This window comes from Myiozetetes cayanensis, unplaced genomic scaffold, assembly GCF_022539395.1.
Source record: "Myiozetetes cayanensis isolate MyiCay16 unplaced genomic scaffold, myiCay2020 scf3, whole genome shotgun sequence".
Taxonomy (NCBI): domain Eukaryota; kingdom Metazoa; phylum Chordata; class Aves; order Passeriformes; family Tyrannidae; genus Myiozetetes; species Myiozetetes cayanensis.
Window position 1 is genome coordinate 71,159,670 of NW_026087521.1, and position 13,299 is coordinate 71,172,968.

Consider the following 13,299-nt stretch of genomic DNA (forward strand, 5'->3'; position numbering starts at 1 on the left):
CAGTGGGCAGAGATGACACAAGCAATTAACAAGCGAGGAAAACGACAACTCTGAACACATTAAAGTCAATATGAGGAGAAAAGGAAAACAAATCAGGGGAAGAAATTAACAGGTATTACTAGCTAACCATTCCCAAAGCAGAAAAGAGATTTTTCATTTTACCAAATAAGTCTGATATAACAGAAATGCTTTCAAGTTTTTAGTAGAAAGCTATGAGGTTTCCATTTCACTCCCCTCTGAAAGACCAAGTAATGAATAAACTTGTGATTTCTGATCAGACACACCATAACCTGATCAGACACACCAAATGCACAAAATCTATCTATCTACCTCAGATAGCTATGACTACTAAAACTACATAGTAACTGTTCCGTGAAGACCACGTATCCAGATTCTCTGTGTTCATTATACCTAGAAAGAGCCTAGGAAGCCTTATTTGCAAGGCTATTTTGTTTCACTGGCTAATTAACTGCTTATCATATAAACCATCAAAAAAAAAAGTGACATTGAATGAAAGCTTTATAAGATATAAGCTGCTCTGGACAGAGTATAGGTGTATATACACAGATGTGTATGTTCATGTATGAAGAGATATACAGTTTTTTATATCAGTGTATATATATATATATATAAAAATAAATAAAAACACACATGCATATATGCATATGTGCTGGCCTAGCAATCAGCTCCATAGCTTGAGCTTGGTTTCCAGTGGGTAAATCCATGTATGTAATGAATATACTTCTTGCTGCCCCTGCAGAAGACAAGGTTGAGGGGGCACCTTCCATGGCAGCCTAAACCAAGCTAAGTCAGGGCTATCAGAGGGCACCGAGTCCCTCCCACCCGCTCACACATTAATTCTTGATATAATAATTGAGCTGACTCAAAGAGCCACGTCAGTCACAAACCAACTGTACAGACGAGTAGAACAAACAAATGCATCAATAAACCACATCCAAACAATTTTCAGAGCCATTTCTGTTTCCCAGCTCCGGCTCACTGTGGGATCCTGACAGCCACGAAAAGAGTGAGTTTGAAAAGACGGGGCTGGGCAGACAAGGGAAGAATCAGAGTTCCTGTGAGCATTTGATCTTACCTGGCACAGAAATGCACACTGGCTTGCACTGCCTTCAGAAAACTCCATCAGTTTCAGTGGATCCAAACTGATGTTCTCAGTTTCACTTTCACTGCAACTGAACCTACTTCTTTTGGGTAAGGGCAATAGTTGGGCAGAACACAGAAGAAAGGAAAGGTCAGTCTACAGAGTATTTCCCTTCCAAGCTTTGTCTCTGTGTTATAAAGGCAGGGTTTTTTAATTTAAGGTCTGGCATGGCGTGAACAACAACCTAGAGCCTACAGAGCAGACAGTGGGATGGATTTCTGGTCTGCTTCACAGAAAACACAGACACGACACAGGACCTGTGAGTTCATTCACTGAGGTGGCCTCAAGTGAAGAACGAACAGCCATCAAAACTACCCCGAGCAGCAGGCTTAGGGCAGCAGCCAGAGGCAGAGGGACTGTGTCAAGCAGCCAGACTTGGTAACTCCTTCTACACACACAGGTGGAAAGAGACACTTGTCAATAGTCTTTAGACTACCATTCAGCTTTCTGTATTGACGTTAAAGTTCCTCGGGGCACTGACTCGTTGTACTTGCAGAGCACTTACACCAGTGGCAGCGTATAAAATAACTTCAAAATGTTATAAGGCAAACAGCAAGGGCCTAGGGAAGCTGGTACGTTTGCACCTGCACATGCCAGACTTTAAAAGAGTTAACAATTACTAACAGCATGAAAAAATGGCAACTGATGATAGAAGCCTATTTTTCTGTTGTTAGAGAAGCTGAAAGATGTGGTTCTATGTTGGTGGTTTAATTACTTTATCTTCATCTTGTCCCAAAGTCAGCTGATCTACTTAACACCAATCCCACTTCACCTCAAAAAAAATGTAATTCTATTTTCTACCAATAGATAAGACTTCTCCAGCTGTGCTTTCATGTATAGTAATTGCAATCTGAAAGGGAGAGACCTTTCAAGAGGGAAGCTGGACTTGTATATTCTCAATTTGCTAACATAAATGGAAAACACAAGTAAATAAGTAATAAGTAGCTAAGTAAGCATAATGTCTGACTGTACAGAAAAGCAGTACCACAAGTTGGGCTAAATACTAAGCACTGAATAGAAATGCTGTACTTTGCTGGATGGAACAAGAAGATTTTTGTGATGTCTTTTTTTTTTTCCTTAAGACCTCTAACATCTATGTTATGCTCAAAAGTTTGTTTTCTTTTGTTGCTTTTTTTTCTTTTAAACCAAAATCAAACTGGAGACAATGTATGTCAATACTACAGGGGGGAGGGTGTATTACATAGATATATACACATATATATATGCTGAGTGTGCACACACACACACAAAATTATATGCTCAACATTCTTCCCATGTTAATCCATGACATAAATTCCTGTCTTTGAAATATTCAAATACTTAAATCATCAATACAGTCTTAATTTTTTTTAAATTATTTATCGTGCTATGGAAGTCATTTTTCTGTCAGACAGCCTCTTTAAGGGAAAGGGGGGGAAATAAAAAAAAAAGAGAAAAAAAAAAAGAGAAAAAACCGCCATCAAAGGGTTTGGTAGCCTTTAAAAATTCCCAAAACAAACACTGCATCTTTCTAAGCTAGCATTTGTCAATAGTGTCACTGTGTTCAGCTTTTTCCTCTGCCTGCCACTAAGCAGCACATTCGAACAGATAGTCCCAAAACCTTCTGAGAGGACAAGACCTGAACCTTTACCATGAAGCAGTCTTCTCTTCCCCACCCACCTTAGGACTTCCCTAAGTCCTCACCTTACTGTTTGTTGACTTAAACAGTAGAAAAAGTCAGTGGCTGAAACGAACCTCATGCCTATTTCAATGCAAAATCTTCAAAGTCCTCACCACAGTTCAATTAGAAAGACATTAGCTGAACTCTCAATATCCTATAATTAAAAGAAAAAGACTTAGTATTAAACAGTAGCTGTATTTTCACTTAGCTATGCAGACACTTCATAGCCACTGTACCATACCGGCTTCTGTCTGGGTGCTTGAATAAAAATAGCTGATGTGCTCGCTTGTTACGCCATTAAAGAAAGGGCACAAAGGAATTGCCAGGACTGGTTTTGCCCATGAAAGGCAATGGTCATTAATAGCTTGTATTTGCAGAAGGCTGTCAGAGGAACAGCCTGCCTGTGCTTCCTCCACAGCTTTCTGTAGGTTTAACTATATATGAGACAGCAGTGGAAAAGACACTTTACGTCTCCTTGTTTCACAGCAGGTCACACCTGCAGGAGGGTTGGCAAGTCATGCAAGCCTCAGATGAAGAAAAATGAAATTCAAGTCCTGCAAATCTGAGGGGGCAGAAAGATGTGTGTCTCTTCATGAAAAGAGTATCTTGGGGAAATGTACAATCACAGTATTAGCAGTATTTCCCCACTTTGCTTTTGCTGTCCTTGGAGCCCAGTATCCTGGAGACTGGATCCTGTAGTAGTGTTCTTTCTCATCCACATTTTGCTTGAAGGAGTTCATTTCTTTCAGTTATATTTTGAGAGGAAACAGGCAGCAGATGGACTACTCATACAATCATGTCTGGGTTGGATAAATACACTTTTCGAGCATCTTCAGACAGGTCCACCTGGAAATCACAGTAGGCAGGTGAAGTGAGCCACGCTGAGGAAACAGGCTTTGTCAACTGCATGGTAACCCAACGTGGATCATCTGTCTAACAGGCAGAATGGAGGACTGAGAAGCTAACAGCATGCTCACAACATGTCAACCAGGAGAAGTCAGGGATTTTCATCAGCTGGACAAGAGACCTCACTCCACACTGACCAGGAAAAATCTAACACCATACATACTAAGCTGCAAAGTTACATGCAAGTAAAACCAAAACAGAAGTGAGATAGTAAGAAACAAACAAGGTAGCAGAGGAAAGTAGAAGCACAAGCAGCTCTATTAGTTTGTCTAAACATGCCTTAAATAAGTCTCCCATCAGCTCAGAGAACATGAAGTTTACCAGCTCTCACAAGGACGGTGCCCATTTGCCTTCAGCTGCGCTGGCTTCCCAAGACACAGGACTGTGAACCTACAGACCAGTCACTGTAGATCACCTTTCTTCAATAAGGCCTCAGAACACTCACTGTGTAAAAGCATGAGAAGTTTTAGGAAATTGAAGTGACCTGGGAGTAGTCTGGGAGAAAAGGGAAGAAGGTACTGGGTCCTCTTGCTACGAGAAGAGACTCCTTTGCTGGAGCTATCTTCCTTCTTGCTTAAAAATTGGCAGTTTTATGAATCTCTCTTCCCTCCCAGTTTTCCAGAGTTCAGACTACCAAGAAAAGGTACAGCAAAGCTGGAAAGCAAGAGAAAACATTGTGTCCCAAGCACGATTTTTAAAGAAGGGAGGCATGAAATCCCAACACCCAAGCACTTGCAACAAAACACTTTGGGGAACCGTATAGGTGACAGGCTCTGTAAGTATTCCAGGTAGCATTAACAGAATGAGTGGAGAGTAATCTCATGCTGTTCTTCAGGCAACTGTTCTTGATGCTTTCAAATCACCTTTGAAATGAAGGCTTGCCTCAGTGGCAGGATGGCACGCCGAGAAAAGCCCTTTGAAGTGCAGTTCAGACTCTCTGCACGTGTTGGTAAGGTAGTGTTTACAAGATGGACGGCTTTCAGGCTGAGGAGACTGTACAAACTCAGTGAAACACACACCATGGAGAAAGGCACTCCCCTGCAAGCACCATCTTGCAGGCAGAAACCCCAGTCCTGGCACGGGATTTGAGTCTTTAAAGTCTGGGCTGAATGAGTCTTACCCCCAGCAATCGAGAAGCACAAACAACCTGGGCTATTAAAAGCATGGCATTTATGTCTCTGACATTATGAATTATTCAGCCTTTAAACGTGCTTTACTAGGGGTTCAGCAGGAGCAAAAGGCAGTACTGACTCAATTTTATCTGCAATAGTGTGGAAGCAGGGAGAATTCCTTTCCTATTTGGAGAGCAACATCTCTTCTACACACGCAGAGCCAAAGCCTTCTAATGCAGCAGGCTGAACACATATTAGTTATTCAAACTCAGGAACGTGTGCATAAAAGGAATTTCATACAATTAGTCCCCGTTGTCCTCCTCAGTTTATGCTCTCTGTAAAGTTCTCATTCCAGTGAGACTACACTGAGACTCATTTTTTTGCCTCCCACAATGCCTTCAGTAATGTAAAAAACATCAGACAAGCAGGCATGGATGTCTAAAGAGAGACTATCTTTGCAAGCCACTGATCTATCATTTAGTCAACAGGCTCAATTCATAGACTGCTATAGCAAAGCAAAATCAAGTCAAGCACAATGAAAATGGGTAACACTATTTCACTCCCAAAATTATAAAACATGTCAGTTTTCTGCCAAACTAATGTAATGGAACACAGTTATGATTTTATGAAGAATTTTTTTCACATAATTTTAGCCAACTATCACTCTGGCTAGCATGTATTAAAGATCTTGAGAAAAAAATACATTTATTCTCAACTAATGAAAGCCTCTGCACACCTCTGCCTTTGTATCTTTATTTGCTAAACAAATGATAAAAGTTTATATATTCAGTTTGAAACCAAACAAGAGTGCAAAACGTATCTGAAGAGGTCTGTGCAAAGAACTGATCCTAGCTTATTGGAAGCAGCATGAAAAATCATACTAGACAGGGAAAAAGTTCCAAGAACGCACTTAAAGAAAAGCTGTATAAGTTACTGGCAATGTATATGTCCTATTTTAACCAAGAAAGAGCAGAGATTACTGAATTCCCCTCAGAGAAGAACCCTTAGTTCAGGAGTTTTCCTTTCATACATGTCACAGTTTTGGGCAGTGAAAACACAGAAAAACAGCACCATGGGAGCTTGGGAAGGTCCTTGCTGAATCCCCACAGCCCCACCAGAAACCTCTCATTATTAAAACAACACTCCTTCCCCTCTGTCCTAGCTTGCCCAATTATTAATTTTGGTTGGGTTTTTTTTCAGCTGCTGGAGCATTTCACAGGGACACGACATGGAAAGCTGCCAGCCCTCCCAGAGCCAATTCCGAGTAGGTCAGTCTTGGCTCAACAGCAGAGCACATAGCGAAGCAAAAGGAAACACAGGGCCCTGAACTCACGCCCATCTTCCCTCTCATCCTCCATACACACACCCTGGACGCAGATTTGCTTCGACTGGTGAGGAATTCACTGGTGGCCAACATCATCTCCACTGGAGACCATGATGGCTGCCAACAGGCCCTATCCATAAGCAAACCCAAGAACCGCTCAGATTAGAAGCTGTGTAAACCTAGAAGTTAAAATTCCAAACTTTACCATTAGTGCGTATTATTTTTGGCTTCCTCCACGTGTTATAGGAAGTTACAGAGTAACTGTAATAGAGATTTGCAAATAATACCAATCCGAAGATCAGCACAGGTGGAGTAGAAAGTGGTGACACGAACTGACCTGTTGCCTCCAACATCTTCAGACAGCAGGCATGCTGCAGCAGCACAGGGCATCTCAGCCTCCTACCTTGCTCCTGAGCAGGTTTGCTCACAATTAGCTTTGGTATCAGGGTGGGGATACTATTATAGTAGTGATAAGACCCTGAGGATAAGGTCCCCCGAGCAACAACCACGAAGCAGCCTGAAGTTACAGCGTTCATTTTATCTTCATGCAAATGACTCCTGATCTGCAGTTAATTGCTAGCTTTAGTACAGGACAACGTCTTGATGCACATCACTAGCACAGCCATCACCTGTGGCTTTTGATTTGTGCAGAAAGTAGAGGCCACATATGCAGTGGACAGCCCTAAAGAATGATGCATTACCCTTTGTTTATGAGGGGGATACCAAAGAAACCAAAATATTACTGATACTGAAACGATATCGTGGATACTGATATTTAAAATATTCTACAGAAACCCCGTGCCCCAACACTAGTGCTGGAAGCAATCCCCAAAGGATTGTAGGGAAAGTGAATGCACTATTTAACACATTAGGGACATGCTTACTTTTCTGTTACCCAGAAAAACATCATCTGGATAATTCTTCTTTAATAATCATGGACGTACCATGACACAACCAAGCACAAAATACTGCAAGATTGCAAGAAGCATTTACTCATTATCATAACAAATCCATAGGGGCAGATTCACTGGAGTCGCAGGTCAAACCCATGTTTCTTTCCAGGGATGAAAAAAAAGTGGAAAAGAAAAAGGAAGGGATGTGTCAATCCTTCCACACCTCATCCTTTGACAGTAAGTACTCTATGCCATCTGGCTATTAAGGACTGTCAGCACTTGAAGAATATCTGTAATGCTTTCCTGACTGCTGTTATAGAAAAGGAAAATGAAAAGAAAAAAAGTCACAGAAAATTCAATGTAAAGTGAAATTATAATCCTGCCTCCTTTTCTTCTTTTGAGAGGGGAAAAAAGGCTGTGCTTACTGTATATCTTAGAAAAACTGTACTTTGAAAACAGTGACAACTGGTGAATAGGCCTGAGGATTAAGGCGTCAAACTTTAAAAAGACAGGTGACCAAGCAAAGCCCTCCCCCTGCACACACCTCTTACTGCCCAACGCACCGGGGCAGACACCACCTGCAGATTGACGCAAGCAGCAGAAATCAAGGGCTGATTTGTCTATTTGGCATTTCTTACGAAGGTCCAGAACAGAGCCCGAATTTATAGCCTTCGAGCGCTCCGTAAGGCCTACGTGTTTCACTAACCTGATAAGCAGAACACTGACTGAGCCATCTCGTCATCCAATCTCTAGTAACTCCGTATGACTCCACTCTCCCAGCAGCACACGACTCCCAGGGCAGAGTCACTCTGCCAAGGCAAGGTACACAAGGCACATGGCAGACACAAACCACAACTCCTCCCACGGGCTGAGGGCTGGAACCCACCCCAGAGGAGCAGGGGCTGGCCTGGGAGACAAGAGATCCTGGCGAGGTGCATTTAACACATTCCTGCACAGCTCCTGCCAGTATCACTCCTACGGGCAGTGGAAGCTATTCTAGCTGAAAGCAAATATTCTTGCCTTCGCTGAAAGAAGAGCATGCATTTTACAGAAACAAGCATAACTGAGCTCACTATCTTCCAGAGAAGTTTTCCTAGTGTGTTTTGTTTCATTATATCTGCATTATATCTAACAAAAACAGAGCTGCTGGAGTAAGGACGTGTTTCGGTATCTCTATACAACATGCTGCATTTTCAAGTGCTTGGTTTGGTTTTCTGGACCTTTCCACATGTATTAAGGCATAAAGCATTTTGAAGTTACCACCTTTAGCACAGGAAGAACCAGCACCTTACTTATTTGCTCACTTTAAAAGGTACTTTTAAATTGTGTATGAAGACTTACTGTAACAAGCATAACGACCAGAATTTTTACACCTCGGATTTTTTTTACATATTCCATCCTCAAAATATTAATAAGCACACTCAATAAACACAGGACTGACTTGTGAATATCACTATTCTTTGCATCTTTTGTCCTTAAAAATGAAAGCTAAAAATACACGTACACCTCCCTGTTGCATACTTGCTCCCCATTTGAGCAGAAACTCCCAGACAACCAACATAAACAACTGTGATGAATACTCCAATGTCCAATGGGCAGTGGGATGAGCACCATAAAAAGAAATTAAGACTTACTATTTTTCCACCTCCCCTCAAAACACAAGAGTCTAAACCAACTCCTCTTTAGTCAGTTGTGACTTTGTAAACTCTGTATCTACCAAACCACAACACTGCCAGGAATAGCACAAATCTCAGTGCAAGGATTACAAAATCATTTTTGGGGTTTTGGTTGGGGTTTTGTATTCCTTTAAGACCCCCAACACACACCCTTGCAAAGAGGAACAGTTTAATATGCTTTTAGTTTTCAAAACCAGCATAGATGTGTTTATTCTGTTGGGTATACACCAAATGTTTGAACAAAAAAAGAAAAAGTTAGACAATACAGCTCGCTTGACTACGCTATTTATTCGAAGGAAAACCAAAAAGATCGATTTTCTATTCCAACCCGCTGAAACGACGATTAAATAAAGACTCTCCTGGCTTTTCTTTTCCAAAGCAAACAAACAAACAAACAAACAAACCACCTCAGCTTCTCATCTGACAACTAACCAAATGGGTTCCAGCGGCTGGAAAATCCTGCCATTGGCCATCCCTTCGCCACAGGCACATCCCATACACCTGGTTGGGATATACGCCGCTCTCCCGGGATGAGGGGCGAACAAAGCTGGGACCGGGGTGGGGGGTGTGGATCTGTCACAGGCCGCGTCCCGGCGCCGGCCGCCGAGCTCGGGAGCTTGAGGCGAGCGCGATGCCAGGTTAACAATTCGCAATTTGCCTCACTCCTGGACGCCGCGGCAGCCCTCCATTTTGTCAGCTGCCTCAATTTAAACGTTTGGGTTTGGTTTGTTGTTTTTTTTTTTTCCCCCAAGTCGAAGGCAGAACTTCCAACATTTCTCCGGCCGCCCTCCGGGGCTTTTTAAAAGCATCCCCGACCATTTTAAGCCCGTTCGGAGCCGGCGCTCTTGGCTAAGTTTAGCAAGGCAGCGGCGCGCGCCGCGCCTCATGAGGAACCCCCCGAGCCCTCAGCGGGGCCAGCGGGCTCCTGCCCATCCTTCTTCCAGCCGCGGCTGCCTCCGGCCCCGCCACGAACAGCGCCCGGCTCCCTCCTCTCCCGGGGAGAGGCAGGTGGATGTCGGGAGGTGGAAGGGAAGGGGAAGGGACGGGGCGGCAGGGGGCCGGGTGCCGGCAGCAGGTAGGGGAACGCGGGGCGGCCGTGCCCGTGCCGTACCCCCTCCCTCACACCCCCGTTCTTACCACCTGCGGAAGCGGCCGGAGCCCGCCCGGGCCACAGCAGCGACCTGTCCACTGCGGGCGCTCTGCTCCGGAGGTGAGGGGGCGGCGGGGAAGGGCATGCGGGAGGAGAGAGGGAGGGCTCCCACCGCCCGCCTCTCCTTCACCTCCCTCTCCCTCCCTCTCCTCCTCCTCCGTCTCCCCGCCCAGCCCGGCCCGGCCCCCCCGCGCCCCTCGCCCCCTCCCGAGTTGGCTTCCACGGGGCGGCCCCGGGTCGAGGGTCCGTGCGCCTCCCGGCACTTACTGTGTCACCCCCTGCCCGTCTGTCTGTCCGTCTGTCTGTCCCCTCGGCAAGGATAAAACTAATTGCCACCAGCCTCGCGGCTGCCGCCCGAAACAACTCTGCCTTCTTCCAGTCGCTGGGAAAGCTCCTCTTTTTCCTTCTTCTTGCATAAGAAAACTCAACAAAACCAAAAAAAAAACACAACCAAACCCCAGCAATTTTAAAATAATTAAAAAAATAAAAATATATTCGTCTTTTTTTTTTTTTTTTAAGAGTGGGAAGCGTGAAGGTGGGAGGGGAGAGGACCAGAAAAAGGAAACATTTGGAGCTTTGGAGCTCTTTTTCTTTTTTTTTGCTTTCCTTCTCCTTCCTCCACCCCCCACCAAGATGGCTAGAAAAAAATTAAACGGGGATAGTGATGAGAGGGGACACACACTGAAAAGCTATGGAGGAGGGAAAAAGTTTGGGGGTTAGGGGGTTTTGCGTGTGTCTTTGGTCTTTTTGTGGTTTTTTTTTTTCCTTTTTTTTAAAGCCTTCGGTTCCCAGAATGACCCGAAGGACGACAAACACAAGGGAAGCGCAAGGCACAAGGAGAGGAACGAACGAGAGAAAAGAGTTTCGCTGGTCAGTAAACTTCAAGCTGCCGGGATGAGGTCATTGGTGTAAAAATAAAGCGATGGCGTCATTTGAAACCAATCCCAGTGAATGAACTCAGTCAGACGGGGGGGGTGAAGGTGGGGGGAGAGGGTGAAGGAGAAAAGAGGAGGAGCGGGGAGCGAGGATCCCCGCGGGGCCGCTGAGGCAGCGCAGCCCCGGCGCGGGGAGGCGATGGCGGCGGGGCTCTGGGGCTGTCACCCAGGGGAAGGCGCTGCCCCCGGCCCGCCGCGGCACCCCCGGCCGCCCCTGGGAGGAGCCGGGGCCCCGGAGCGACTCAACCGAGGCGCTTCCCCGCCCTTCGCCCGGACGGGGAGGAGGCGGCTCCGCAGCGCGGCCCTCGCCGCTTTGCCGGCCCCTCTCGGCAGGGACCGCCCCGCCTCAGCCGCCCCTCCGGCCCGGCCCGGGGCAGCGCCGGGCACGGAGCGCAGCGCGGTGTCCCACTGCCCTCGGAGCCACCGGCCGGGGGGACAAGCGCCCCGGGTGGCTCCATAAATACCGGTCTGATCTGACCTTCTTTTGCCTCGTGACGCCGTGCGGTGCGATGCCGAACTGCTGCGGTGTGTTAGGGCGTCAGTTCCTCCAGCGGTAGTGTTATAGAGTCATATAGTCACGGAGTGGTTCGGGGAAGAAGAGGGACCTTAAACGTCATCCGGTTCCCTTCAGTTGATGCGGGCAGAGCACCCTGTGGGCCACGTGGAACGTGGAGGGCCTTCGCTCTTTAAATAACCTTGTTAAATAAAAAAAAAAAAATTAAATTAAAAATCTGCAGCAAATAACTTGAAAAAAGCAAAAGTCTGCACAGCTACACAGGAGCTTTTTGTCTTAATACGTATCTGTTATGGCCAGTACCAACCTGAATTAGCGAGGAGTTGGATGGGTCCTATCTGTCTCACGCATCCCTCTTGCAGGTACACCAGAATATTCTGCCGTTCGTTCTTCCTCAGAGGCATCATCACCACAGGGAGCCTGCCAGCCCTGCTGGGTGCGCAGGACATCTTGCACACCAAACTGCAGTCAGTCACCTCTGATGGTTTTTGAATCCCTCTGCCAGAAACCCTTGGAAGACAGCATGAGAGAGAGAATTAACCGCATGGGTCCTTTGTTCTTGGTGGCTATCTGTTCAAACAAAGTACCTTCGGAAAGGCACATGATTATCACCAGGAAAATGGTTTGTGGGGTTGGTGTTTTAGGAAGCAGGCAACTCAGAACAAATTATATGGTGGTGGGCTCTCTGTCCTGACAAAATTGACCAAGAACAACCTTGATGAAAGGCCCAGTGTTAAGGAGTTGTGAGCTGTCCCTCATGAGGAAGCCTTGTTGGCACTCAGACTGAACAGTCACGTCCTGTGCGATGGAGTGCAAAGCATGCAGGAGAGAGAAGCCCAAGCTCCATGAGACAGAGACAAAAGATCAAAAGCAGTGAAGAAATTATGGTAAAGCAATTAACATCACTCTGTTCACTATTTTGCACGTTTCTGTCTTACCGTAGATGAAGAGCAGTTTGGCCCTTTTGTCTCAATTAACCAGTGGCCCTGAAGATGCCTTTCACAAACCCCCAAAGTGCCCACAGTATTAAAAATCTGCACAATTAACTGGTGGTTAAGAGAGCTAGAACTGACCCATTTTGATGAAGGGGATCGGAGAGCGTGCCAGAGAAACTGGAGGTAACAGCCAGTGCCCCAGCTTATTCAGATCAGAAAAGTGCAGGAACAAATAGTTCCAGCGTGGTTATCCTCACAAAGAGAAGTGGGGAGCAGTGGAGAGAGGTGCATGGTGAGGAGGAAAGACATTTCAATTCTCCCTTCCCATTTGTCATCTCAACTCGGTAACACCTTATGTAACTGGTTTGTTTGTTTGTTTGTTTAAATTGTGGGACTGTCAAAGTTTCCTGACTGCAAAATTGTAAGAATGAAAAGTATTTGTGATCTTTTTGAAATATTTTTCTTTTTGGCTGAAAAAAAGGATATATACTGAAGAGTTTGTACTAGAACAGCAAGTTAAAACTTTTTCAATATAGAGCCAGGTTATTTCTTTTTCCTAAGGTAATAAAAGATGCGACTAAACCAGTGATATCACAATTCCTGCATGTTGAAATTGTTACTAAGAACAACTTTTTCTTTGCAGCTGAGCTTGAGCTGAGAATCTGGTATGGAAGAACATTGCAGGGTTAAACTGGACAGGTTTGTTGCTAACCTGAAGACACCAACAGAAGAAATCATGAAAACTCCAACAAGGCAGCATCAGACCTTGCCTCAGTGAGAGCAGGAGCTGTGTTCTTTACCTCCTGTTTGCAGTGGACAGAGTGTGAGCTGACATGCCTCTCGCAGGAGCAGGAACTAGTTTGCATGTACAGCTTAACTTTTTTCTTTCCCCCTTGAAAGCCTTTCCCTCCTCCCTAGCACTTGCACAGGGGGCTCCTGGAAATGATCTGAGCTGCAGGCACAAACTCGGGAGAGTCAGGCAGTAGTTTGGCAAACACCTGAACAGTCTTGAGAAGGGAGTACCCAGCCTTG

General features: G+C 45.4%; 1 protein-coding gene across 2 annotated transcripts in view; it reads right to left on the reverse strand.

Moving 5' to 3' along the window:
- Positions 1-10,817, reverse strand: part of DUSP16 (dual specificity phosphatase 16) — a 44,794-nt gene extending 33,977 nt beyond the window's left edge. The window contains exon 1 of one of the 2 annotated variants that reach the window (XM_050323466.1): positions 10,151-10,817. The gene's annotated coding sequence lies outside the window, so the exon portion shown is untranslated. Of the gene's footprint in view, positions 1-9,870; positions 10,023-10,150 lie in introns of those variants that run through there. The other variant, XM_050323465.1, reaches the window with a different exon arrangement.
- Positions 10,818-13,299: the final 2,482 nt, after the last annotated feature.